This window comes from Corapipo altera, unplaced genomic scaffold, assembly GCF_003945725.1.
Source record: "Corapipo altera isolate COAL_440 unplaced genomic scaffold, ASM394572v1 48b, whole genome shotgun sequence".
Lineage (NCBI taxonomy): Eukaryota > Metazoa > Chordata > Aves > Passeriformes > Pipridae > Corapipo > Corapipo altera.
Window position 1 is genome coordinate 12,055,209 of NW_020884884.1, and position 26,336 is coordinate 12,081,544.

Genomic DNA, 26,336 nt, shown 5'->3' on the forward strand with positions numbered 1-26,336 from the left:
ATCTTTGGTGTTTGATTTGTACTAACTGTGTCTAGATTCCTGCAATGGAAGTGTCTCCTTTCTCTTCCACTCTTTTTGCTGATTACAGAGATATTAGGACATGTTTAGGGTGAACAGATAACTTCTAAGCACTTTCCAACTTCATCATTGAGGTAAGTCTTGTATACTGGAAAAAAGTCTCTACAGCCATATCCATATCAATCCACCAGACAGGCACTTGGAGCTAATGTCACAAGGAGGGAGGATTAGGGATGTTAATATTCAGCATGATATCACAGAATCATAGAATCACAGAATCACAGAATCAGAGAATGGCCAGGGTTGGGAGGAACTTTAAAGAACATCTAGTTCCAAATCCCTGCCATGGGCAGGGATGCCACCCACTAGATTAGCTTTCTTAGGGCCCCATCCAACCCAGCATTGAACCCTTCCAGAGATGGGACATCCACAGCTTCTCTGAGCAACCTGTTCCAGTGTCTCACCACCCTCACAGTAAAGAATTTCTTCCTAATATGTAATCAAAATCTCTCCTCTTTTGGTTTAAAATTGTTCCCTCTTGTCCTATCTGCCCGTGTAAAAAGTCTCTCTCTCTCTTAATTTCCCTTTAGGTCCTGGAAGCTCTCAACAAAGTCTCCCTGAAACCTTCTCTTCTTCGGGCTGAACAATCCCAGTTCACTTTGTCCTCATAGGAGAGGTGTTCCAGTCCTTTGATCATCTTCATGGACATCTTCTGGATCCACTCCAAGAGGTCCATGTCTTTCTTGTGTTGAGGAACCCAGACCTGGATGCGGTACTGCAGGTGGGTTCTCTCATGAGGGCAGAGTAGAACAGGAGAATCACCTCCTTCAACATGCTGGTCATTCCTCTTTTGATGTAGCCCAAGATACAGATGACCTTCTGGGTTTCAGTGCACACTGTTGGCTCCATTCTGGGTTTTTTTCTACCAGAACCCCCAAATCCCTCTCTACAGGACTGTTCTCAATGAGTTCTTCTCACAGTCTGAACTCATGTCTGTGATTGCCCCAACCCAGGTGAAGCACCTTGCACTTGGACTTGAGCTTCATGAGGTTATCATGAGCCCACAAAGTCAGTCCCAGAAGATAAGGTAGTCAAGTGGATACCCAAGTATTTACTGAAATTATAAATGTTAAGAGTAAAGGTATTAATGACTGCATGCATAGTGGAAATGACAGAAATGTGGGCATCTGAAGAAAAGCAAAAAAAACCCCAAAAGAAATACAGAAAAATATGGCTCTTATTTCCCATACCAGAGATAATCAGGATTTGCTCTTCCAAGAATAGGAAGGTTGAAACAGTATAAATCAATGAAATAAGTACTGACATCTTTCAGTGCATCTGAGAGGAAACAACTTTAAAGCTGTGCATATATTTGAGAAAAGAACTTGTAGAAAGTACTTTCACCTTGGCATGACTTTCCTCCACTGCATCCTCTGTATTTCCCTTTATACAAGATCAGTGGATTCAGAGGATGAGCATGATATACCCAAGAACTCAGTAGGTGTTTTCTTCTGCAATTGCTCTGTTATATACAACAGTTCAGCACTGCTCTTTACAGGATCTCTGTACACAGCCAGTGGTAGATGCAATCTACCTGTATAAGTAACTATTCAGGAGTGTACTTAAGGTTTTGCATTTAGATAGATCTTGTTCATATCAGTGTGTTCTATAACACTCGAAGTTATGCAGAGAGAAATCCTCATATGGTAGAGATCAGATTAGCTTTGACAGTTACACCAGACAAGTACCCAAGTCAAAATGTATTATATACTCTATGCACCAAACCTCCAAAGCTCTGCAGATACTGTTTTTTACAGGAAGTGAGCATTAGCCAATGGAACTAACCCAGCACAATAGAAAATATGCAAGTTACAACCTTTTTCTTAACTTGGTAAAGCAGACATGGTTCACTCCACACTTGTCTGGTAATTAATCTACATAATATGAGTGTTCTCCCACACTGACTGTCTGTATCTCTCCATTCTGCAGCTGTCTTCTCTCTGATAGGAGCTGCTTCACACCTCAGTAAAACAGGTGTCTCATGAGTAGCTGTACCTGGTCCATCTGGCAGTAATTTAACAATGACACTTTTATTATCAGTACTCTATAATCAGCTCATTGTATGATCACCAGTCTGTCCCCCTACCATTTTCTGGTTTGTGTGTTTGCAAGTTTTTCTATTTTCAACACGAAACTAGTCTTTTGGGCCTTATGCCTGGCATGTGCAACTGAGACTTAGAAAAGGGAGGCACACACAATGGGCCAAACAGCTGGCTTTGTGTTGCCTTAGTAGAAAATGTCTAATTACAGCAGAGTACACACTTCGCCATTGATGGCAACACATTTGTATTAAAATGCCTTTGTTCTGGGTAGGCTCCTATCATTTATCTAAATTACTATTATTTTTCCTTTCTCCTCAGAGCTTTTACTGAATCTCTGAGCAATTTCAAGCCATTAGCCTACAGATTCAAGCTTTATTCAATACGAATGCATTACTAGGAGAATGGCTGTCTGCCTAGCTGTGTCTGGCACTAGCTAGTCATGTCAGGAATCACAGATCCACGGGGCATGGCTCATCTCATTTTGATTGATGCTCCACTGCCCTAGTGTTGCTGCCAAGAGAGGTTGTAATTCATGCCCGGATGATTCTGCTGTCACTTATTTCTGCATACAGGGTCTGTTTTTTCAGGGTGCATTTTCATTTCTGGGGTTTATTTCCATTACTGCCAAAATCTACTTGATGCTGGAGAGACTGCTTCCCAATACAAAGCAATTGAGAGAAGGATGTGGAGGATCTCCTATGTGGAGAAGGATGAGTGTGAGGAAGGAACAGGTGCAGCTGGCCCTTATACATATCTTTGCTCTTCATCCTGTGATTGGTGGTGAACAGGGAACATCTGCAGTCATTTCTTCTCCACGCTGTGCTCTTGTCAGAGCCTTGACAGACAAGATCAATCACATCATCTGGGGTTTGTTGTTGTTTGGTTTTTTGTCTATCTAAATTAAGCTGTTTGGGCTAAAGACTGCTTTTACCTGCCTGTGTATATTGTACCAGATGTAGCAGGGCAAGCATATTGACACTGCCAAAATGCAAATATCCACTAACATTTTAACTCATTAAATATCTTCCAGAGTGTTTTGAAAAGCTACTGCAGGGGTTGAGTTTCTACCTTGTAGGGTCAAACATTGCTGCCTCCAAGAGAGGTTGGAATTAAGAGTGTTGAGAAAGCTGGGAAAGACTTTCATTCTGTGTACAAAAGGTCTTTTATAATAAACTGAAGAATGCAGCTAGACTTTCTCTTCCAACAAAGTCAAGTATGGATACACAGTCAGGACACTGCCTGTGTAGGGATTGTTAGGGGTTGTTTTAGGGGAAAGACCTAGATGAAGGGAAGACAAGACAGAGGAAAAGAGGGCTCCAAAGGTTTTTCATAACTAAATGAAGGCAGGTCACTAGATTTATCCTGCTAGCAGTAATTTTGGAATGCACACAACCTCAGTAGCAGCTGGGGATCATATGTCCAGTAAGATTTAGAGTATGGAGAATGAGAAAGCCAGGAAAAAAGATAGCAGCAGGGTTTGAATACCTAAGAAGGGTAAGATTTAAGCAAGGACCTTTTGAAGCCTCTGGCCTAATTTTTTAACCTTGACTAGGAAACCTTGCAGTATCCTCTAGCCTGCTGTGGCAGATTGCACTTTCAGTATAGCTCCAGGCTTTTTCATTGTCAGAGCCTCCACTGTTACTTTAAACTTTCCTATGAACTGAGGCATAGCCCAGGACTTCTACCAAAGCAGAAGTCTGCTACCTGTAGCATTTAAATGCTATCTGTAGCATTTAATGTTTGGAGGAAGAATGTCATGGCTTCTTAGGTGTAGTGTTAGGCCCAGATTAGGGTTAACATTCAGCAGAAGTGAAAGCTAGGGGAGACAACCAGGTCTACTTCTCCATTAGTGGAGATCTTATACCACAATTCTATGCTGTACAGTACTTTGAAGGATTTAGGGCAGATTGGTCTTTCTTGAATATTAGCTTAACTTAGAATTACACCACTTCTGAGAAGACAAGTAGGACAGACCTGTGGTAAAAGAAAACTTGACTGTGTTTTTCAGTTCTCGACCTCGCATCATTCTCTCCAGGTAACGCGTTAAAGATTTGTACACTTCACTCTCAGACAAGGGATTAGGGTACTGAGAAACACCTAAGCAAGAGACAGAGTAAAAGTAGAATCCAAAAGGGCCCATGAAGGTGATATCTGGGTCTTGGATGCAGACATCCATCCCAGCTGTTCATTGCATTGTCCAGGCACAGTCAACTGAATCCATGATTATTTTCCAGATTCAGGTGTCAGTCAGGAGTTTAAAAAATAGAAGTCCCAGGGCAACACTAAGAACATCATTGAAAAGAAGCTAGCATGACCTAGAAGGAATTCCCAGTCCTGTTTCTTCTGAGGGCTAAGGTTCACATTAGTAGCAGTTCTCTGGAGGAGGGACAGCAAGAGCAACATTCAAAAATTACCTCCTCATAAACCAAGAGTTTGTTAATGTCACTTTCAGCCTGAATACTCAGGTATTGTGCCAGGGAATCATCTCCCATGTGCCATTCTCCATCCATATGGGAATCTTGGTCTACACACTGATACCTGAGATATTGCTGTCTAACCCTTCTAGCCCCAGACTACTTCATTCCTCAGCTCCATCTTCCAAAAATGAAGTTACCAAGTTAAATTTCATTTTAACTACTGCAACTGGCAGGACACACTTCTTTTCAGCAGCCTTCACATCTTTCCGCCAGTTTATTTACTTACCCTGCTTACCCTCGGGCTTTGCAGAGCTCTCTCACACCTCTGCTACTTGTCTTATGTACCCAAGTTCTCTGCCCTTTCCTTATTTTCGTAGTGTGTGGATAGTCTCATCGTGCTATCTCTGCTCATTTTTATTCACAACTTTTTACTCCAGAAGACAGATCTCCTGTCTAAAGAAATGGTTGGCATCATTTTTCTGGTCCTGAAAGAGGTTTTATGATGTGTCAGAGCTCTGATTCGAAGCACCATACTTGCTTACCACTGCTACTAAGAACAACATACACCAGAATAGGATTTAATACCAAAATATGACATTAATTTTCATTAGTCCATCTCTGAAAATGCAGTAGATGACTTAACTCTTTACTTTCCTGCAAATGATATTTACTTTCCAAAATGATCATACAGTAAAGACACAAACTGAAACATATTGAAAAATGTTTGTACTTAATTTTCTGTAGGAGATTTGGATTTATATTTTTGGGGGTTGGTCTCTTCTCCCAGGCAACCAACAATAGGACAAAGGGACATGGGCTCAAGCTCTGCCAGGGGAGGTTTAGGTTAGATGTTAGGAAGAAATTCTTTACAGAGAGGGTTATCAGGCAATGGAACGGCCTACCCAGAGAGGTGGTGGATTCACCATCCCTGGAGGTTTTTAAAAAGAGATTGGACGTGGCCCTTAGTGCCATGATATAGTAATTGGAGTTGGATCAGGGGTTGGACTTGATGATCTCGGAGGTCTTTTCCAACCCAATCTATTCTATGATTCTATGATTCTATGATTCTATGATTCTATAAACGAAGCAAATTTCCTTTCTTAGTCCATCACTTGTGATCAGTTCTTCCTGGACTGGCAGATGAAATAAAGAAAGCAAGAACATACTTGTCTGACAGAGGAGATATGGGACACTCGAGTACAATTGCAACAGGGGCCACAAAAGCATCTAATAGATTGGTAAATTATAGACAAACATACTGATCCATCCTTTCCTTTGATCTATTTTATAGCAGATATCTTTCATAGCTCTAAGGGGAAGAAAAGGCACACAGGAATAAGTTTTGCATCTGTAGTGGTACTAGATAGAATGAGATTTAAACAGCAGTAAATCATAGATACTTTAAAATTAGAGATGCAGAAGAATATTTAGGTCATCCAGTTCGTCCAGTGTAGGATTTCCCATGGAATCTATTCTCCAGTATCTTTATACAGCCTGCTTCTAGAGTCTTTTTGGCTTGAGGTAGAAGGTGATCTCCAAATGAGATCATAAATAATTTTTTCCCTGTAGCAAAATTAAATTTCCTGAGCATGTTTCAATCAATTTATTAATTCCCAGCAAGCGACTCTGTCATTTTTTTCCCCACCAATTTGAAGCAGATGGCCTCATCTGAAAGCTAGAGACCTGAAGATATGCATTTTTTTCCACTTACCGGTCAACCACTCATCAGTGACCTTGAAGAGAAAAAAAATCTAAATGCTGAAAAAGTTTTCTTTGCTAAAGAAAAATGAAAATATTTCAAGTGACTGGTTCCAACTACCATTCAAAATTTACCCTGTGAATCAATTAAGCACTTAACAATGAAACAGCTCTCTGTGTTTCAGCCCACAAGCCATCTGTACCCATATATGTCAGTTAACTCAGGCTGTAACTTCTGGATTCCGTTTCAGAGGTCTGTCTGAGCCAACAGCAGTTTGCAAAGGAGGGTGGATTTTTCCAAAGGCAAGAGGCTACCTTCCAAACATGTTTTTCTACAGAGTGGCCAACTAAGAGGTAAAAAACTCCCAGAAATAGGTCATTCTTGCATTTCACTGTCTACTCTCTGTCCTAGTCCCAAGAACATTCAAGAAAAGTTGCAGCTGTGAGTGGGCTGTATGAATGACTTTACTCGTGGCATCCGACACATGGAAACCATCTTTTCAAGTCACTTCTCCAGTCCTGCTACCAGCAGACAGCCTTCAATAAAGCAGTTGATCTGCACATGAGCAGTGCAACCAACACTTCTCTCAATTTGCTTTCTCTAAAATGCAAGAAAAGTATTATAAAAAACCAAGCACTGTTTTCCTCATTCTATTCATGGTGACAATATTTTTTTCCTTGAAATCCCTGTCTAAATCTCATCTGCATTGGTTTACCATCTTGCGCTTAATCCCTCTGCAGTGTTGATTCCACATCTCTATTTTCCATTTGCTGTGTGTGATGCTATTGCTGAAGAGCTGGGTTTTTTACTTCTGATCTATTCTAGGCTACTGGTGCAGATTCTCAGTTTTATGAAAAACCCAAGAGCAAATCTGTCATGCACTATTCGGTTCCAGCTGGCCTGATTTCCAGTACAGTTTATCCAGTTGTTTGTTGGCAGATACATTACCACAGAACACAAGAAAAGTCCTTCTCATGAGAATGCATAAAAGATGGGTAAGAACAAGTAGCTATAAATGGTTAAATTTCACAATGGGAAGATATCAAAAGTGGTCCTAGTATTTTTCAAGGTATTCATCTATGATGTGGCACAAAGTTATTGAAAGCAGTGAAAATTAGAATTGACAGCTAAGAGTTACAGATGGTTCTTAATGCTAAGTAACTGAGGAATAAAGTCTCAGATGAAACTCAGTATCAATAAATGCAAACTGAGGTACATGGAAAACAACCTTAATTAGACAAGTAAAATGTCAGCCTGTTAGTTAACTCTTTCTTCTCAAGAAATGATTCTGGAATTCAATTAAAACACCAGTTTAGTACTAGGCATCAGCCAAAGAGGGAAACAGATTATTAGAGAGAGGTGAGAGAGAAATACTGGAGAAAAGAAAAGAGAAAGTATATTATGTAATACTATGATGCTATGGGGCAGTTAAACGAGGTCAATGAAAAATAAGAAGCAGATTTCAGATAAGGTAAAAATTAGAAGATACAGGCTGTTGATACAGAAGATGAGACCCAAGAAAGGAATATATATTAGAGGTGAAAATAAAATTTTTACTGACTTGGAGGTAAACAGGAAACATTTTTTTTTGCCATTTCACAGAACACAAGATGTAGAGGGAATCCGATACAGTGACTGAGTTGGTATTCTCTTTGCAATACAGTGACAAAAAAATAACTACACTTATTCATGCGAGTACCCCATTACACTGATTTACTAAAGCAGTGATAACTCTCTCACTAGCAGGCACTGTCTTCAAACAAGCTGGTTATTCATGAGTGCAATATGCACCTCAGTGCTAGTACTTGACCTCTTATTTGTTCTTTTCCTCCTCTGTTTGGACCAATTTATGCTCATAAAATTGCTTTGGGCCTTTTCTATCCTCCAAGCTTGTACAGTTCCATTGCATGATTGCTTCCTTACATAATGAGATAGCAACAGTAATTGATGACTTAATATTTCCCTTTTCTAGCTAATTATCTTCCTGATCACAGTGCTGCCATCAGGAATGTTCAGGTGCCACAGACTATTATACCAGTCAGGGCTCTAAGCCAGGAAACATCCAATGCTTTTAGTGCTGACAGGTGTCATATTTGCCTGAGGTGTTCTTTTCCAGATGTGATATGAAGCCAAGGTTTGTGCTGCACTGAGTTGCTAGAAGATGATGGTGTCTCCACACATGTTATCCTCTAACTCTAATTTATCTGCAAAATTCTATTTGCAGGTTTGGGTAAATAGACCTGACCTTTTAATTGAATGCATTATATTGCCCCTTATCTAAGCTAGTATGAAGAACTGGCAGGTGGTACAAACTTAGGTTCTGTCCTACAGAAGGGATTTAATGGAAGATATAAAGTGACTTTTGCTTGGTGATTTTGAAATCTAGGTCAAGTGTTCTGTGATCTTCAGCTGACAGGTACTCAATTTTAGGCACTGATAATACATTACAAAATTTAGACAATGACTACGAGTAAAACAAGAAGGAATACCCATGGTAATGTTACTGGTACACACTTTGTAATTTCATCTACCAACTTCCAATCTGTGTTCCTGAACGTGCCCCACCCTTCACACCTATTTATATCCATGTATATACATTTAGATGAAGTGGAAGAAAGAAAAAGGCAAGAAGTGACATATTCCAGAAGTGGACTACTCAACCTGTGTTTTCTGAACCAAGAATGAGTTTCTACAATTAATGTTTACATGCAGGTTTTATGCATCACAAATTTATGTGCTAGTGCAGCCATTTGAAAGATTTTTGTCAGGAGTACCAAAACTAAGAACATTATTGATTACTAGTGTATTGCTATAGGACTGGCACACACCATATTTTCCAAATAAGTAATATCTAAAGAAATTACCCGTTTTCTGACTCTATGATACTAATTTCCCTTGATGGATCACTGACAGTAGAAGAGATGTATTCAAAACTCAGGATTGAAACTGATCCTTGTAAAATTGTTTCTGTTCAAACAGCCATTGTGTCAGACTGGGCATTAATACTGGGTAAAATTAATTTCCTTGATTATTACGATATCAATGCATGTGTGTTTTGAATTTCATTTACAAAGAGAACCTGTCATTAATAAAATTTCTACAACTGAGGCCAATATAATTGTTCTAATTTTGATCAATGGTAATTTTATTTTCCAGAAAGATCCTACTTCTAAAACACTTAATTCTCATGATCAATTTTGATAACACTAACATCTTGAAAAACATGGTCATTTACCTCCAAAAGACTGCAATACAAATTATTACAGAATCATAGAATCGCAGGATATGCTGAGTTGGAAGGGACCCATCAGGATCATTGAGTCCAAGTCCTGGCCCTGCTCAGAACACTCCAAGAGTCACACCATGTGCCTGAGAGCATTGTCCAAACACTTCTTGAACTCAGACAGGCTTGGTGCTGTGATCACTTTCCCAGAGAGCTGGTTCCAGTGCCCAGTCAACCTCTAGGTGAAAAACCTTTTTCTAATATCTAACCTAAACCTCCTTGGCTCAGCTTCATGCTGTTTTCTTAAGCCCTGACACTCGTCATAAAAGTGAAGAGATTGGTATCTGCCCCTCTGCTTCCCCTTGTGAGGGTACTGATGACAGCAATGAGGTCTCCCCTCAGTGTCCTCTTCTCCAGGTTGAACAAATCAGGTGACCTCAGCCTCTTCTCATAAGGCTTCCCCTCAAGACTCTTCATGATCCTCTCTCTTGGTCCTTCTTTGGATGCTCTCTAATAGCTTAATATCTTATATTGCAGTGCCCAAAACCGCAAAACCCAAAACCCAAAACTGCCCCAGTGCAGAGCAGAGCTGGACAATCCCCTCTCTCGACTGGCTGGTGATGCTTTGCCTGATGCCCTCCAGGACATGATTGTCCCTCCTGGCTGCCAGGGCACTGCTGACTCATATTCAACTTGCCATCGACCAGGACCTCCAGGTCCCTTTCCACAGTGCTGCTCTCCAACCTCTCGTTTCCCAGTCTGTACACACAACCAGGGTTGCCCCATTCCAGATGCAAAATCCAGCACTTTGCCTTGTTCAGTTGGTGGTTGCCTGTCTCTCTGATTTGTCGACATCTCTACAGGGCCTCTCTGTCCTCAAGGGAGTCAATAGATCCTTCCAATTTAGTTTTGTCAGCAAAATTCTTATGGCATTAGAAAGAAGTTTTTTTTCCCATGATGGTCAATATCCTTGATAACTTTCTTTGTAACTATTGTTCAAAAAACCTGAAGCACAATAGCTTGGAAAAGCAGAAGATTGCACAAAGGATTGTGCTGTATCTTTAACTTGGAGTAATAAAATAGACATGGTAAGCAGCAACCTGTATTTTAGTGGTAGTTATTATAATAACTGGTGGATTATTTAATTAATCATAAAGTATTTTATTACACACTCAGGGAAAAAAACAACAAAAAACTAACCAACCAGCCAACCAACAAAAAAATGGGGGTGGGGGGAACAACCAGAAAAAAAGTCAATCCTAGCCTGCAAACACAGTTCATCAACACTTCCTAATACCACATCTGGAATTCCAGATTGTATATGTTTTTTCTCTCTTTCATTCCTAAACAACCTAAAATATATCAAAGGAGGTCAAGATAAGGGCAACAAAAGGTACCCGTATTTGGGGAGAGGTTGCATTTCATTCATACTTGCACACAGAATTAAATACCAGCAAGGAACATATTGACTTTTTGAAGGTTCAGTTTCATGCACTGAAAACCTCTAACTCACCAAGCTAAATCTAATGAAAGAAAGAAATTAAATAAAGAATGTCAAATGGGAACCATTTCACATCCTGGAAGAACCCAAAGGCACAATCGGGCAAGACAGATGAAAATCAGTAAAAAGAAAAAGGAAAAGCAAACAAGAAAAGAAAAGGTGATGATGAACAGTCACAAAATATTTATGTTTTTGTAAATTAATGTATGAAACTGTGTAATAACAAGAAAAATGTGTATCTAGAAATTTAAAAGTATGCCTTTGAAGCTATAATTTGCATAAGTAAGCGTATATTAAAGTCTGTGAATTCTATAAAATATCAAAAATTTCATTACAAGGTGAACTTAATAACAAGCAAAGATTGAAATCCTCCTCAACAAATGGCAGAAGTTTCTTCTGAAAACAGAGTTTTAGAGTTCCAGAAACTCAGAATCCAGCTTTCAGAACAGGCAAGTGATAACAGAAAAGAGAAACCTCACTTTTACTTAACAAGTGCTAAGTGCTCTTTTTTATTTATCCTTCTATTCAGTTTCAGTTGTAGTTATATGTGAACACTCAGTCCAAGGTAATCCTTTAAAACAAGCTCATCTACAATGTCTTCATTGCTTTCTAATGTAAATCTACAATCTACAGTACATTTCAGCTAGGAAAAATGCTATTTTAAATATAGCATTCACTCTCCACTGTATAACTAAAAACTCGAAACCTCACACAATTGCAGTTCCTGCTACTATGTGTTCCTCTCACAACATTAGAGAAACCTCTCTTCAAATCCAACCCTTCGTACCCGTAAGACGTTGGTTGTTGCTCTCCACCTTTAACAGCTGTGAAACGAAACAAGGAGAGAGTTCAAGACAATCCGATCTAGACTCAGACACTGTCTACCAGACTTGTGCATATAAGGTCTCACTTCCCACTTTACATTTTTACAGCATAAAGCTTTGATCTCTTTCTCTTACACACCTTCAGTTTGCACACAATAAAGGTTTAGGGTATAGGCTGAGGGTGTCTGTGTTCCTCTCTCCTTATGGCTGTGTAGCTGAGCAGAGAGTGCAATGCAACCAGGCTCTGAGCACAGATTTTGTGTGCAGGACCTCATGGTTCTCCAGGACACACATAAGCTCCAAACATGAAAACTTCAGCTCTTGGAGCAAGTATCCATTATCCAGCTGCATGTGACACATGGGGTGCTGGAGCAGAAGAGCATGTATAAAATCTAAAAAATGGCATGGTAATTGAGATTGTATTACTTCTGTTTCTAAAGGATGGTACTTCACTCAAAAGAGCACCGGTATAAGGACCCTAAAACTGAGAGTTGTTATACAACTGGTCTGTCACAGGAGGTACTTGTAAGTAGAGCTCACAGCTCTACAGCCTAGAAGTGCACATTTTTTCATAATATTTTTTTTTCACATTTTAGCATATTAGCTCAATGTGTAGACTTCATAGTGCCTTTTCTTATGTGAATTTCACGTGTCTTTTTCTGACTCTCTTACTTAAAAAGGAAGGTGTTCAGGGCATCGGAATTTTCTGGTATAAATATATTTTATAAACAGAAAATAATGGGAATGCATATTGGTAGAAATAATACCCCAGTAGGTGCATATAAGTCATGCTAATGGGGACTTAATTTACTTAATAAGAGCTTCTGCTTATGTAACTACTGATCTGAATCTGGCTTCAATTAATTACCTCTCGATATTCTTGTTTCTTTTGTTCTAGTGGCAAGTCCTCAGTCATAAGAGAGTTAATTTGGGAGCCACAGAACAGCTCAGTCAAGGTAGAGGACCTGTCACAACAAATATAGGCAGAGCACTGGAGTTTTTCTAGCTGAAACTGGTAGTGCTGATCAACTGAGCTATTTCACCTTCATTCTGAAGTAGATCAAACAACATGGAAAGGGGATATCAGTAGAAAAGAATAATATTTGTGAATGGAATAATACTTTTCCCACTTTGAAACTATTTTTAAAATTGTCCAAAAAGGTTAGAGGAAGCAAACTGCACTCTGAACAGGAGTCTGGTCTGAGCTCAAAGAGACACAACTGCCTCAAGACTATTCCTGAGAAATGTTGTGCAAATAAAACTGGCTCACCTGCCCATAATCCTGACCTGAGATCAACAATACAGTCTCTTCCATCAAAAGTCCATTCATCTATGTGAATAATAGGTGCTATAGCTTATTTTTGCATCATTGTCAACAGTTTCCTATATTTTCAATCTCTTCATGTTTGGAGAGAGACAGAAAGAGACTTGAACAACCAGACACCAGCACATTCTCTCATAATGGGAAGAAGTGAACAGTTCCAGCTTGCTGTGATTATGAAACTATGGTCTTACACCCCAAAATCAATTTTACAGACTCAGTAGCCTTTTCATAGTAAATCTCAGTACTCCTTAGGCACATCAGCTCGTCACCCCTGCTTTGGATGGTCCCCTCGAGAAGCTTAATGGCATTTGTAACACAATCCTGGCTGCTCATCCATTTTAAACACAGGAAGTTGGTAGAATCCATACAGAAGGAAAACATAAACAATATGAAACTATGTATATTAGATCACAAGCACGTTTTAAATTGCATTCATGTCCAAAAGCACATATCTATAAAAAGCTCGGAATTACGACATTATGAAACTGAGTTTTGGACAGGTAGCGTGTTCTCTGTGCTTCACAGCACAGCAGCTGGAGGTACTGAGGCTGGGGAGCATGTTAGAACCTGATTAATCCACAGTTTGAAAGAGAAATGACAGACAAATGGTAAGCAACCTTCACAAAGGATAAAAGACACATAACCAGAGGAACCAGAAGACATGCCACTGGTGTGAACATATTCTAGTTTCATGTCCTGGGTCAAAGGAAAGGAAAAAAGTGTTAATACCTACTCCTTCTACCACAAATATTACACTTTGAGCTCAGTCTGTTTTGTGACAGAGGTTGACTGGAAGCAGCAGAGGTTCTTCAGAATTGTTCATTCTCGGGGAAGGAGCAAATTTCTACCACACTTTCATCCTATCTGGGAAGGAAAAGGGATAAAACCCTTTATCAGTTCCCGCTGCAAACCCAAGACAGCAGAAGAAGCCCCTTTTGAGCGGCTAAGCCTTTCATGCCATCACATTTCTTTGTACACCTCTGAGTTTCCTTTTGTGTAGATACATGAATAAAACCTTACAAATGAACATGTTTATGGAAAAGAAGATCAAGAAAAAACTTGTCCTTAGCCAGCTCAGGGTTGTTTTCTTCTTGAATAGACTATTTATGGACTATTTTCCCACTTTGCTCTGAGCTCTAACTGTCAGGCAAAGCAGTGTGCCAAGCACTTTAAAATATATATCCATCTGAACATTTCTAGCAGTATAAGCATTGAATACCTTCCATGAGTCAGGATGGACAAGAGGAATGAATTCATTACATCTCCATTATTAATTGCCATGATTTCAATACAACCAAATGGCTATTTGTTAGTGGTGGCAGCACCTCTGTGATGGGTTGCTTTCTCTGACTTAATATTTTTATTAACAGAAAATGCAGAGGAAACAGAGCAGATATGTGGAGTTGTTTAATCAGAAGAAAAGTTTAATCAAAATCCCCTCAGTTTGCCCACTAAGATTTAATAGAAATCTTGTCGAATTCAACTGAAGTCCAAATCAATTAATTAAGTAAATAAATAAAAGCCAGAAGAAAGAGAGAGACACACAGTTCCAGTTCTCTACGTCTCTGCTTCCTACAGAGTTTAATTGTTACACTACTGTTATTTAGACAAGTCACAGAAAGTTGACACTGCAGCTTTTTCTGAGACATACCTGTGGATAAATTTAGCTAATGTAGTTACCGGCTTTCTAATCAATCCTTTGAGACTCCCATAGATTCCTACCCACTGGCAACTGGGAGTAAGCAAATTTACTATCTGAAGAATTATTTCAATATAACCAATTAAAAATGTAATAGAGCAAATTTCTATTCACTCCAGGTCCACAGACTGAGACTCCAGTGATACCAGTACAGATACTACTGATTTAAACTTGTAGAAGATATAAAGCGAACATCAGAAAATTTACATATTTCTCTCTGGAGCTTTCATATCCTTTTTTCATTTTAATTTTATTGTCAGAACTATTGTTTGGTGGTTTTTTTCCCCATGTTTGTTTTTATTGAATTATGGTGTAATTTATTCTTGGGAAAGCAGCCTCATCATTTATCAGCTGTCTCCAGATTTCATCTACATTTTTATTCCTTTGCTTATGAATAAAATTTTGTTCTTATGCTGGTGCTCTCTGTCAGCAAATACCCCGGCGTCTTCCTTTACCCCTATAACCTTGAAAATTTAACTTTTCTCTGAAATACCTTCATGTTCCCCATATCCTTCATCCAAATACAAAGATGAACATCCTCCTCACACTCAGTCTAATCCCTGTAGAAGCTGCCCTCTAATAGACTGAGGACAAGTGCTCAAACAGCTTCCAAGCTTTGTGTGCAGTATTTTGCCAGAGGCAACCCAAGCAGAACACTTAACCATTTCATTTACACTTCTACCTTTCCCTCTGTGGGAGCCCTAATTTGGGTCTCACTGCTCTCCTCACCAACTGCTTTTCACAAAGCACATCTATGAATGCAATTACCTTTGATGCCCCTGCTTCCTTACAAAATGTAGTTGAAAGTGGCCAACAGATTTGACAGTTACTGAGGTAAGGATTAGGAGACAAACAGATGAACAAACTGGTGGAAAGCCAACATAATCACATAATCTTTGCTTCCAGCCAAAACAATATTTTTGCAAAAATTGCATTTACTGCTGCTGAAAGGATTCTGTGAAAATTCTGTCATGGGAACCTAATCGGTTCCCAGCACTGGGTACCATCTTAAAACCTTGAAAATCAGCTTTACTGAGCCCACACCATGCAAGTAGAATCAAAAACCCTAATACTGCAGTCGTGTTCTTGCTGGTGAAGTACAATGTGTCAGTGAAAGAATAGCCTAACAACATGGATCTAACACAACTGCTCCCTTCCCAAGACCAAACCAAGCCCCATCATGGTGGATAAATTAATGCAATTCTGGATGTATTATGAATCACTGAAAGCTGTTGCTCTTCCAATCCACCAGTCCAACCCTCATCCACATTATGTTCATTTTCAAGATGGAAAGTATGAGGCATTTCCTTTCAATTTTAGCTTTCATACATTCCAATGTAAACAAAATAAAGACATAAATGCAGGAAAAAAACCCAAACAGACAAACATTACTGTGAGTTGAAAAATCTGTGGATAAAATTTTCATGATCATTAATGTTGGACCTAGCACTGACATGCCAGATTTAAAAGAGGAGTACTGGATTTTACTATGCACCTTTCATTAGTGCTTATGAAAGGGTGATTAAGTGTTCCCTTGAGATTCAGAAAGAATTCAGTCTGTTATTTTGCTCTGACACCAAAAATTTTCATAAGCATTGGGGTTTTAGTTGTTTCCTCATGCAAAATTTTATCCGCTTTCTTTGACTTTCACTGAAGTTGTCACTGACATGCAACATTGTCATCACTTCAGAGAAATTCTATCACTTCTAAAAAGTGAAGGGTATTAAACTGCCTTTCCTCAAAGTTAAAATGAGATTCTTGACTTTTTCTTATGTAAGTTCATTAAAGTACTCTGTAGTTCTAAGCAGGAGTGGTTTTTCAGTTCTGAATGCTGACATGGAGAACTGGAATAATGGTCATTATTATAGTTATCAGTCACTTAATGCTGAGCTATGCCTTGGGGATGTTTCATACAGTATATGCAACTGTCCCTTGCAGGACATTGGAGTCTGTGCTGAATTCTAATCAAGGTGTCTAATATATTTTTCTATTTTTTTTCTTTTTAATTTCTTCAAATTCATTTCTCCCCACCTCTCCACCTTTATACATACCTCTTCATTCATTCTTTTAACTTATTACAAATCTTTATAAAGCACATTCAGCGTTTCCTAGAGGGCTTTCACATTTGCATATCTCTTTTTTATATGGACTGTCCTCTGTTTCCTGTGTGGGCCTGTTCTTTGTAATCAGAGAAATAAGAAGGGAAGTAAACCGACTGAACTGCTCTGTTGCCCTAGGCTGAGAGTGGGATTAAGCTTTATGATACACTTTCAAGACTGGTTTCTGGGGGCAAACAGCAGGTAAATGCAAGATGAGTATTACATCTAACACACTAGGAGTTGTACACAGAGCAGGCCAGGTTTCAGTGCATGCAGATTGGTCTGTCTCTGTTAGCTCCAGTTAAGTCATTCACACAAACCGAGAGTTCGGCCCACTTTGGTCCACTGTCCCCTTTCCTCCCCCTGACTGCTTGCATACTTCAACTACACTTTAGATACTGTCTTCTCTCACTAGGCTGTGGATAAGTATATGCATATACTTCTCATACTAGCAAAAAGGCCCCACATAATTTGATATTTTCTTCAAAATCCGCATCTCCCAGAATCAGAGGAATATATCACACTTGTACCTTGATAATGTAAGGTTTGGGTTGTTTTTTTTTCTTCTTTTATGGGAGAATAAGGTTGGACTCTCAACCTCTCTAATTTCAAAAAATGGAGCCCTAAGGCATGTTATGATTGTGGTTTTTAAATTCATTATTTTTAACACTATCTCATGATTTTCAAGGGCATGACTCATCATTCTAGAATGCCTGGAATTAACAATACTGAGTGACAGTAAAAACAAGGCTCCATCATAGCATAAGCCCTTAGGCAATACTGTAGCAATAAAACAAACACTATCTTACAGCTAAGAAGCTATTTCTAGGTCCCTCTGGGTGTCAGCAGGACTTAAGCAGAGCATAAAAAGAAGTGAATTTCACAAGGCATCTAAGCCTTTGTGATAAAGTAATATAGCTTCTGAGGAATTAATTTTACACATAAGTAGAAGTTTCCACATATACCGTGCAGCAGAATTATGTAATGAAAAATTTTATTAAGTGAGTTTCTATGCAGTGTTTACACCTTTCCTTCACTGTTGTGACTACAGGCATTCCCTCCCCAAAGAATACATTAGTGTTTTGTGTGTCATTATGGATGGTGAATTGTAATAGCAAGCAATTTTGTTGCATGATAAACTAAGTATCACTTGAAGTTCTTGCAGTTTTACTTAAAAAGTCATAAACACATGTTTGTTTGGCTAGGACAATGAAATACCATTTAGCTACTGAACTCCTAATTAACTAAAATTCTGTGCTGGTGCTACTGATGTAAATCAGGCTATTAGACAGGCAGTGCAAATGAAGATGAAGAATTGGTTCCAACCATCTAGCTTTTGCTAATTGAGATGAAATAGAAGGTAACTCATTGAATTTAACACTGTCTGTACAAACAGTTTAGTAGTCTTTTTTCATTGCAAGAATTTATGGACTGTGCAATGACAGTAACAGAGAAAACATGACAATGTAATAGTGTGACATGTTGTAATGCTTTATCCTTTATTATAAAACAACTGGGAAATACGGAGGTGATGGAACATTCCCTCCCATGTTTTCCAGTGAACCCTTCCATACTGCTGTATCTCATGGCACTGCTGAAGCTAAAAACAGTGGAAGACTTACTGGGGAAATCTGATCACAGGGAAGGGGTCAGATTTCCACAGGGGAAGCTCCATAAAGCAGCATTTATCCCTACAACAGCAGTTTGTAGATGGCTTGCCATTCAGGTGCAATTCAGAGCAAAAAGGCTTAACTAACACATAGAGAATAAAGAGCACCTGAAATTTAACTCAAGAAAGTTAATAGGTCAGCTGAGGAAAGGAAGAATTCAGTTGAGGAAAATATTTAGAGAAGAAGTTACTTAGACTCTGCATCTCAGAGGGATTTTAACATCTGGACTGAAAAGTAGTGCTTCCCCTGGCTTCTGTTTGAGACCTGTGAACCTTCTTGTAGATCCCAGGCCTAAACCCAGTCAGTACTTAATTTTAAATTAGAAATCAACAACATCCAACATACAGGAAAGTGCCCTATATGCCACCATGTAAGTCTGAAGTACAGCTTTCTCCTTCCACCCACTGAAGCCATCTCATTTCATATCAAACAATATAAAGTATTGTGTTAGTGGCAGCTTGCAAATGCGTGAGCAGACCACTAGTTAGCATCATAGTTCAGGTCCTGTTTCAGTGAATAGTTAAGTATTTCCAGTAAAATAGTTTTAATGGGACAGGTTCAGAGAGCTTGACATCAGAGAGTCTAATAAACCATCACACTGGAGCATTTTAGGGTTAAGACACTTAGAAGAGCAGCAGTCTCTCCTTCGAATCAGGACGAAGAACTCATTGAACCAAACTGACTACACAGTCGGTATAAACAGCTGGTCACAAGGAGCTATGCTGATTACATGCTTTTGTTTTACTATTTTCAACAAGAAACTGCATTATGTTAGGAAAATCTGTTCTCCTAGGATTCTTTGAATGGACAAAAAAGTAAATCTCCGTGAATCTTTGAACAAATGAGGGAGATGGGGTTGTTTAGCCTGGAAAAAAGGAGGCTCAGGGGAGACTGTATCACTCTCTACCTGAAAGGGGGTTGTATCCAGGTGGGGTTTGGCCTCTTCTCCCAGGCAGCTAGTGACAGGACAACAGGACATACCTCACACTATGCCATGGGAGGTTCAGGTAGGACATCAGGAAGAATTTCTTCACTGAAAGGACTGTCAGGCATTGGAACAGACTGTAAGACCCCAGCCTCCAAACTCATCAAAGGGGTTTTACTTTAAAAAACATACAAGGCTCCAAAAATTCACCCACCAAATTTTTCAAAAGGGCCTTAATTTCTTTTAATACCTTGACATAGTGCAAGGGAGAAGACGCTATATATGCTTTCTCAGGAGATCAGATAATTTTACTGGCAAACTTTAGAAATTAAGGGCAACATTCAACCAAAACAAAACCTTCTACAAAAGGTTGACTTAGGACATGCTAAATCATACAACTTAGCAAAATCCAACCCATCCAGTTTTAAGCTGCCCAAAATATCAAGAAAGGAGATTTAGAAGAAGAAAAAGAAGCAAAGAATGAGAGAGAAAGAAAGGGAATTATAGCTACCACTCCAGATCCAGCACAGATCCAGCCACCAGGAGTCCAGATAATGATAGGGTCCAAACACATGGAGAGCACACGTCTTTATTTTTATCTGTTCTAGTCCGCTGTGGCCACACCTCCCAAGCGGGACTTCTGTTGTGCCAGAAAAACTGGGGCTGGATTAGGGCCTCCAGGGGGTGTAGGATGGGGCAGTGCTCCCAGTGTCCAGTGAGTGACAGCTGCTCTGGGGCTGCCCAAGGAGGCTGGATAGGGCACTACCTCGCCTTCATTAAATTCAATCTGTCCTTCCCCACACACACACAGTCTTGAGTTGATCCAAGCCAATTATTGATATAATAATCCAGCTTCTCACGCAGGCTGCCCAAGGAGGTTGTGGAGTCACTATCCTTGGAAGTGTTCAAGAAACTATGGGGCATGGCATTTAGTGTTATAGTATAGTTTACAAGGTGAACCTTGGTCACAGGTTGGACTCTATGATTTTGTAGGTCTTTTTCAACATTAATGATTCTATGATTTTATGAATATCTGGGGGTAAGATTAAATTTTATGGTAGGCAACTTGGTTACCATTTTAGGTGTCCCTGGGTGCCTAAACTTAGCTGTTCTCTGATTAAGGTTTACAAAGTTAGATCCTTCCTAACTAGGTCAGGAAGTGCACTATTACTAGACAATGCATTCATTTCTGAAGTTGTGCAAGGGGTCTGAGGGCAGGAAGAGGAGCCAAGGAAAGGCATGACCTCTCAATATCTCTATCTGAAGCTATGCCATTATGCATAAAACAGTTGAGTCAGATGAAGACAGAATAACTTATGAAGCTTAGGAGTTTAGTCAGTGGCAAGATAAGAATAGGAAACCTAAATCTAATAAAGAAAACCTTTCGTCAGAAAATTATTCTGGCAAAATCTGAGGTGCTTAAAGGTTTTAGGTTGTAAATGAGAAGGTCTTTGGAGAATCATAATTTTCAATGTAGTACCTCTATGTTCATATCAATGCACTTGTTTCCTGTGATCATTTCCCATAAGTACTTCTATGATTAAATTTCTCTGAAATGAATATTCATGCAAAGTATATGTATTAGCCTACATATCTGAATGCTTCTTAAAAAAAAAAACACATTAAAATGCACTTTCTGCAAGCATTTACATCTGAAATGAATTGCAGTCAGCCAATCATAAAGTGAAAGCCCTTTCACGTGACTCATATGATCAGATATATGAAAGTGATATGTATCCTTCTGAATTGAAAGCTGGCATAAACCAAATGGTTGAACTGCAGAAAAACACAGCGGAGTCAAGAATGTTTTTAATCAAACAGGATTTTTAATGTATTTGTATTCATATTCATTTCTTATATATTATGATACTCTTCTTTCAAAAAGAATTTTTAAAGAGTGAAATTATCCTTGTGACAAAATGAATAGGGCTTTGCCGGAAGCCTGCCCCACCACTGCTCCTCTTGGGCAGAAATACCAGAAGGGAAAATGCTGCAGTGCTCATACAACAGGGTAATAAGACTTTTGGCTGAAATACGTGTTTTATAAAAAGAGATGTTTTCTCCTCTGTTAGGTGTGTTACCATGGAGAGTTGTAAGCAGGAGCCTGCAGGTTTACAAAATATCTGTAGTTTAAGAATAAGGACTTAGGACAACGGATTTCTAAGTCTAAATAAAGTAGCATTCAGAAAACTGAGAAGCATATCACTGCACCTTTGAGACGCCTGTTTTTTGCCTCTTCTCAAGATTGCATCTTGACATAGAAGAAGCAAACAAACTTCCATATAACCTTTCCTGTAGCTTACTGTTAAACAACAGGTGCTCAGCATCAAGAACCAGAATATAGGATAATTAGAAAAAAAAAAAAAGGTTTAAAATCATGAAATTTGTCTATATTTTAGATATATCAGCTCACACTCAGAAGCTGAGTCTTCATAGGCAAGTCTTCAGCTTTTCTGAACTGGAAAACTACTCTACACCAGAATCTGAAGGGAAAGATTGATTTGTCAGTTATTAAACATGCAACATATTGCATGTTTCCAGAAGCAGGTGGGAGCCTTAAGAAGAAAAGTGACTCAATAGCTGGTAGTATGTTGTTCACATAAACGAGAAATAGAGACAGGAGAAAGAGAGGAAGAAGGTTTTTAGGTTACTTTTGAAGTAAGGAAGAAGGGAGAAAAACCTTTAATGACTCAAAAAACTGTGCATCAAAGGACTTGAGAAGAAAATGTGGCAGACATAATTTCTGAAACTTACAGAAAGGTCTTTGAAAAGTCAAATATTTATTTGTACCTCAAGTTCTTTTGCCTTCAGTGAAGAGGGTACATATGCTGAAAGCACAGGAATAAACTGTAAGATCCCAAAAGAACAACACCAGAGAATCTGAATGTATCTGAAGCTTTCCTTAAAAGGTGACCTGAAATATGAGATAGTATGTGAATGATCCAACAGTGAAAACTCCTTTTGTAATTCTCTCCTTCTTGTCTCTTGAATCATGTCCCTGATGCCTCAAATCAGTTCCTGTTACCTTTACGGGAAAATTCAGGTTTGTGTATACCTGACGTTCTACATGGACCTGGATTTTATAAGACACAAATGCTCCAACTTTTTAACAAATGTTGCTTTTCTTACTGAAGATGCTCAGAATATTAATAGAGAGGAACTGACAGAAGAAGAAAATGGGCTATGGACACTTTTGAACTTTATTACCTGAAGACCCTGCAGAATCTAGAACAGATAAGAGAATTGTGGTCTTCTTTGTTTCAAAAATAGAGAGTCTGATGGTAAAAATTCACTTTGCTTTCTATGTTCTTATCAAACAGATACAGAAAAGATTATGAACTAGTTGCAAATATATTCTTTCATACTTCTGCTCAGCACTTTCTTTAACATCTCTCTGTCCTTTTGCACTGAATATCTATACCAGTGCCAGTGAGAAGATCAAGCTGGGGAAAAGGAGAAGAAGGAGGGTAAGACAAAGCCTGTGTCCATTTTTGGCAATCATGTGTGGTCTTTTAAAACAAGGAATCAAGCAGTGGCAAATGGTGAATAGAAACTGGATGAGTCGAATCCTTAATAAAGAAAAAAAAAGGTAATAATTAGCAAAGAAACAGAATTAAGTAGAGAGGACATGGACAGATACTCTGAAACAAACTGTGTAAAAACAGAGGGCGCGTAAAGCAAGTGATGTTTAAAAGGAGGAAAAGAAGAAGCAGGTTGGTTTAAAATTGATAGGTATGTATAAAAAAACCTCATTAGGATTTTGTGGAGCTTCATAAGACGTCCCTGTTCTTGAACTGTAAAGTTCACCAGTCTTGCAATCTGCAGGAGCAGCTAATCTGACCAAGTAAGTTTGATATAGTATTGGCTATGAGGATGAGAGCCCTTGCATTTTTAAGTGTTTAAAAAACCCTCATTAACTGTCACGTGACACTAGTGATCTCAGCAATACAGCTGGAGATAGAGGTAGAATTAGATCAAAGGACACCACTGAAAATACAGACCATCGCAATACCCACTAAAAATGGTGTTATCTTATATGTAGCAAACAGAAACATGATTTTAATCACCAGGGAAATGAACGAGATTAATGTGTGAGCTTAGGACTCCTTTAGGTGATTATATTCTATGTTTTCTGAGGATAGAGATGTTTAAGAAGATACCTTCTTAAAAACTGCAGTTTATGTTTTTTTAATGCTTAAGTTGAAAAAGTACCAGGTCAAAAATTCTGATTAGAAAAAAAGCAAAATATTAGTTTCAAGAGTAAAAAACACCGTAAACATTTTAATATTCAAGAAAATCCAATATTTTAACATAAAAACTCAGCAAGTCAGAGACTCTTCACCTTTTTGTGGTATGCTTCCCCTATCCTCTCCAGAACTGGATGCTTAACCACTGCTATGCTTGAAGTATCTAAAGAGGATGCCTTGGAATCTGAGGTTTAATTTTTGTAAAGTGAAAAGTTTTGTGATGTGTTCAGACAACTTTCCAAACCTGTATGCAGGCTTTGGAAAACAAGAATTTATTTTCAGTCATTTTAATTATTGCCTACTGAAGAACCCATTTTCTTAACACAAGAGGGTTTCAATTTTAGAGAATTTTCTTACTTTTTATGTCCCAAGAGCTATCGGGCTAACAGATGTAGTTCACTGTGAGTACACAGAGATGTTGTTGGGTTCACTTGGCCACACAGGAGCCTCCTGAAACTGAGGCTAAGATGTTGCAAGGAGTTATTTTGGAACCATTCTTTACTTTGGGTGAAATATTTCAAGCTAATTTTTTTGTCATTTTTCCTCACAATATATTTCTGGAGATGCAGACCAGTTAAAGAAAAGAAGTCAATATTAACATATATCATATTATTGGTATTATCTTAAGCTATATTTATTTGGAAGGTCAAATCATTACTAACTGAAATGTTAATAAAGAAGGATTAAGCAAGAGACTTCAAGGGTAAGACTACAATTTCTGATTAATAACAGTGCTACTAATGTACCTTAATTAACTACAATATGTGGTTCCTATAGCTTTAAGGTCTGACTCTTCTAAGCAATTTATAGCCAGTAAGGTCCAAGGCAGTGCCTGATGTAAATTTAATTCATTAAAATGCTAGATTTAATGAGAATAATGTTATTCTACAGAATTCAGACCGAATGCACATATTAGCTTTAGCAATTGATAAATCTTTTCTAATCTTGAAACAACTTTTTAACATTAAATTCTCTGCAATACATTCCTCCTCACTGTAGTTCCAATTAATTGAAAACACAGAGACAAATCAGAAGTAAATCAGAAACACAAGTGGGAATCTCCCTCTTCTGCTAGAGGGCCTCTAAGAACCCCTCTTGAATGTAGTAGACAGGATTTGCAGGAGAGAAGAGTGTTAAGGGAGAACACAGGAGTATATGACTTTTACCAGCCTGGCTATATACTGTTTTGAGTGCTCAGCACCTGGGAGGACCCTGGTCCTCCAGTCCCTGACACCACCACAGTTCTGGTAGGATGCAGCCAATAAGAGCTTTCTTATTTCTAAATTAGAGTTAGTCTTCTATGTAGTTTCATTATCATGCCCTGATGAGGATCAGGGTCATCAGATTAACTTGTGTGTTTAGCCAGCTTAACATGAAGTGCTCAGCAAATATACTTCCACCCAGTCATATAGCTCCAGAAGTCTAGTCTGTTCTGGACCAGTTGGAGTTTCATTATTCCTGTAGACTTTTCAATACAGGATGAGGAAATTGCATCAGTAAAATGGTCAGAGAATGAGATACAAGGTCCCTTTCCCAATGACAGATGGAAAAAGCCCTTTCTGGCATTGGAATAACTTTGTGTATCAAGAATCAAAGGAACCCAGAAATGCTCTCAGGCTATGAACCAATTTGACTTCTGGGAGCAGAGACTGTCAATGCATACAAATGTGACAAAAGCAACAAAAAACTTCTTTCCTTCCTATCTCTCGAATCTCTTTGGATAGATATAGGTTTAACCAGTTGCATCGAAGCTATTGGCTGATTTTAGCTAGACAGTAAGACAACTCAATAACAGAGAGCTGGGCTCTGCCATAATGGATTTTCACACAGATGGCCAACAGAACCAGGTGGTCAGACCCTGAACTGGGCAGCAGAAACATATCTCTAGTTCCTCAAACTTACTGGATTCTGCCCACAATCACATAAGACCTAGATTGCTATCCAAATGGCTTCCTTATAGTAACACTACATGTGCATTTTGGTGGAGAAAAGGAGAAACTGAAATCCCTATGTAGCTAGATAAATGTACAAGGTTATGTAACTTGTAAATACGTGGCATCTGCTGGATCTTCATGCGCAGCTCAGTCCTGGCATCCATGAGACTAGCTCTGAGGGCATAGGAAACCAGATAACATAAAAGACAAACAAAGTAATGCTCTACTGTCTCCCTGTCCAAGTGATTCCAGAATTAGACATTATTCTTCTATTTCCCTTGTGCTATGAACCATACCTTAGTCAGTGCCACACTATTTGCTGTCTTTCAGTACTAAAGGAGGTCTTGCAAGAGACATGGGAATAGAATTTTCAGTAGAGACAGTTGCAATAGGACAAGGAGTGATGGTTTTAAACTAAAAGAGAGTAATTTCAGACTAGATGTAAGGAACAAATTTTCCAAGAGGGTGGTGAAAACACTGGAACAGTTTGCCCAAAGAGGTGGTAGATACCTCATCCCTGGATACATTCAAGGTCAAGTTGAAGGGGACTCTGAGCAATCTGATATAGCTGAAGATGTTCCTGCTCATTGCAGAGAGGTTGGACTAGATGATCTTTGAAGGTCTCTTCCAACTCAAACTATTCTATGATTCTGT